This window comes from Ascaphus truei, chromosome 20, assembly GCF_040206685.1.
Source record: "Ascaphus truei isolate aAscTru1 chromosome 20, aAscTru1.hap1, whole genome shotgun sequence".
Classification (NCBI taxonomy): domain Eukaryota; kingdom Metazoa; phylum Chordata; class Amphibia; order Anura; family Ascaphidae; genus Ascaphus; species Ascaphus truei.
In genome coordinates this window covers 6,633,216-6,636,846 of record NC_134502.1, presented here as the reverse complement: position 1 = coordinate 6,636,846, position 3,631 = coordinate 6,633,216, and the positions used below count along the sequence as shown (strand labels likewise).

Sequence of the window (3,631 nt, the reverse complement as noted above, 5' to 3'; positions counted from 1 at the left end):
TAAAGTACACCCTCTTTGAATTCTATGTTTTTACATATCAGGACATAATAACAATCGTCTGTTCCTTAGCAGGTCTTAAAATTAGGTAAATACAACCTCAGGGTGAACAACAACACATGACATATTACACCGTGTCATGATTTATTTAACCAAAATAAAGCCAAAATGGAGAAGCCGTGTGTGAAAAACTAAGTACACCCTTACTGCTTCCATAGGAATTAAGATGCTAAGTAGCAGACAGGTGCTGCTAATCAAATGTCCTTGATTAATTGATCATCAGCAAGTGTGACCACCTGTATAAAAGCCGACGTTTTAGCAGTTTGCTGGTCTGGAGCATTCAGGTGTGTGTTAACACAATGCCAAGGAGGAAAGACATCAGCAATGATCTTAGAGAAGAAATTGTTGCTGCCCATCAATCTGGGAAGGGTTATAAGGCCATTTCCAAACAATTTTAAGTCCATCATTCTACAGTGAGAAAGATTATTCAATAGTGGGAAACATTCAAGACAGTTGCCAAGTGGAGATGTTTGGCCATAATGCACAGCGCTACGTTTGGCAAACTAAATACAGCCTATCAGCACAAACACCTCATACCAACTGTCAAGCACGGGGGTGGAGGGGTGATGATTTGACCTTTTTTTGCAGTCACAGGACCTGGGAACCTTGCAGGCATTGAGTCGACCATGAACTCCTCTGTATACCAAAGTATTCTAGAGTCAAATGTGAGGCCATCTGTCCGACAGCAAAAAGCTTGGTCGAAATTGGGTCATGCAACAGGACAATGATCCCAAGCATACCAGCAAATCTACAACAGAATGGCTGAAAAAGAAAAGAATCAAGGTGTTGCAATGGCCCAGTCAAAGTCCAGACCTCAACCCGATTGAAATGCTGTGGCTGGACCTTAAGAGAGCTGTGCATAAACAAATGTCCACAAACCTCAATGAACTGAAGCAACGTTGTAAAGAAGAGTGGGCCAAAAATCCTCCACAACGATGTGAGAGACTGATAAAGTCATACAGAAAATGATTACTTCAAGTTATTGCTGCTCTGGTGGTTCTACAAGCTATTGAATCATAATTAGACTGCAAGCTCCTTGGGGCAGGGACTCCTCTTCCTTAATGTTACTTTTATGTCTAAAGCACTTATTCCCATGATCTGTTATTTATATTATCTGTTATTTATTTGATTAACATGTATTACTACTGTGAAGCGCTATGTACATTAATGGCGCTATATAAAGACATACAATACAATACAATAAGGTATACTTAGTTTTTCACACATGGATTCTCCATTTTGGCTTTATTTTTATTAAATAAATCATGACACGGTGTAATATGTCATGTGTTGTTCATCTGAGGTTGTATTTACCTAATTTTAAGACCTGCTAAGGAACAGACGATTGTTATTATGTCCTGATATGTAAAACCATAGAATTCAAAGAGGGTGAACTTTCTTTTTCACACAACTGTAAGTGCTACATTATATAAGAATGAGTGATGGGAGGGGGTGTGAAAAAACTAGTAGAGCCGACCGGGCGTGTCTGCGAGTGCATGTGTCAGAGCTGAGCGCGTCTAGGGGGGGGGGGGGGGAGTGGTTGTGTGTTGGAGAGAGGGGGTTAAAGAAATGGTGAGTGCGGGGAAAGGTGTGGCTAAGAGTGAGGGGGAGTGTGTGGGGGTGCAGTCTGCGTGAGGGGGGGCAGTCTGTGTGAGGGGGGGCAGTCTGTGTGAGGGGGGGGCAGTCTGTGTGAGGGGGGGGCAGTCTATGTGAGGGGGGAGGCAGTCTGTGTGAGGGGGGAGGCAGTCTGTGTGAGGGGGGGGCAGTCTGCGTGAGGGGGGGGCAGTCTGCGTGAGGGGGGGCAGTCTGCGTGAGGGGGGTGCAGTCTGCATGAGGGGGGGGCAGTCTGCGTGAGGGGGGAGGCAGTCTGCGTGAGGGGGGAGGCAGTCTGTGTGAGGGGGGAGGCAGTCTGTGTGAGGGGGGGGCAGTCTGCGTGAGGGGGGGCAGTCTGCGTGAGTGAGGGGGGGCAGTCTGTGTGAGGGGGGGGCAGTCTGCGTGAGGGGGGGCAGTCTGCATGAGGGGGGGGGCAGTCTGCATGAGGGGGGGCAGTCTGCGTGAGGGGGGGCAGTCTGTGTGAGGGGGGGGCAGTCTGTGTGAGGGGGGGGCAGTCTGTGTGAGGGGGGGGCAGTCTGTGTGAGGGGGGTGCAGTCTCCGTGTGAGGGGGGGCAGTCTGTGTGAGGGGGGGCAGTCTGCGTGAGGGGGGGCAGTCTGCGTGAGGGGGGGGGCAGTCTGTGTGAGGGGGGGGGGCAGTCTGTGTGAGGGGGGGGGCAGTCTGTGTGAGGGGGGGGGCAGTCTGTGTGAGGGGGTGCAGTCTGCATGAGGGGGGGGGCAGTCTGTGTGAGGGGGGGGGCAGTCTGTGTGAGGGGGGGCAGTCTTGTGGTGAGGGGGGGGGCAGTCTGTGTGAGGGGGGGGCAGTCTGTGTAAGGGCCAACATCCATTACAATCAGATATCACAACTCTGTATATAATATTCTCTGTTTCTGTATTTCTTATAAACCTTTAAATCCTTGTAACATGTCCCCTGTGTATTGGTGCAATAACAGGTCTCATACCCCTTTCCATGTATGTTACACACACAGCTTCCCCCCTTCTCTGCCCCTCACCCAGTGAGAATATTTAGCAGCAGCCATTCCCATGTGAGGTGGGTGCATGAAGCCCCCATGTAATAGTCAGGTCTCTGCACACAGTGTAACAGGAGATTAATGTAATCAGAGCCTCTGTGTAACTATATTACATACACATAAGAAACAACACATCACCTCCTACCTGGGGGCAGCTGCAGCATGTGGGGGAGGGGCTCTGTGCTCTGATTGGCTGAGCTCTGAGGGATGTCATGAGCTCCCAAGGGATTCTGGGATTTGTGGTCCTGCTGCCTTCAGATTTACAACATAGGATCAGTAGCAGGACTACAACTCCCAGAAGCCCCTGCTGAGAAGGAAAGGAATCAAAAGCCAGATAGCAGCCAATTCGTGCAGATGCTCAGGGTGTCAGCATTCATTGGCTGCTGTGTGCCATGTGATCTCTTTCCTTGTCCCCATTGGCTTCTGTGAGGTGTATTCCTGAAGCAATTGGGCTATACCTCACAGAAGCCAATTGGGGACAAGGAAAGAGATCACATGGCACACAGCAGCCAATGGATGCTGACATGACATCACTCAGAGCGCAGCCAATCAGAGCACAGAGCCCCTCCCCCACATGCTGCAGCTGCCCCCAGGTAGGAGGTGATGTGTTTCTTATGTGTATGTAATATAGTTACACAGAGGCTCTGATTACATTAATCTCCTGTTACACTGTGTGCAGAGACCTGACTATTACATGGGGGCTTCATGCACCCACCTCACATGGGAATGGCTGCTGCTAAATATTCTTACTGGGTGAGGGGCAGAGAAGGGGGGAAGCTGTGTGTGTAACATACATGGAAGGGGGTATGAGACCTGTTATTGCACCAATACACAGGGGACATGTTACAAGGTTTTATTGGTTTATAAGAAATACAGAAACAGAGAATATTATACACAGAGTTGTGATATCTGATTGCAATGGATGTTGGCCCTCACACAGACTGCCCCCCCCT

At 49.4% G+C, this 3,631-nt stretch overlaps 1 protein-coding gene across 1 annotated transcript in view; it reads left to right on the top strand.

Moving 5' to 3' along the window:
• The first annotated feature begins 3,241 nt into the window (after positions 1-3,241).
• LOC142471288 (uncharacterized) overlaps positions 3,242-3,631 on the top strand; it is a 34,942-nt gene continuing 34,552 nt past the window's right edge. Inside the window, exon 1 of the mRNA XM_075578120.1 lies at positions 3,242-3,271. The gene's annotated coding sequence lies outside the window, so the exon portion shown is untranslated. The remainder of the gene's footprint in view (positions 3,272-3,631) is intronic.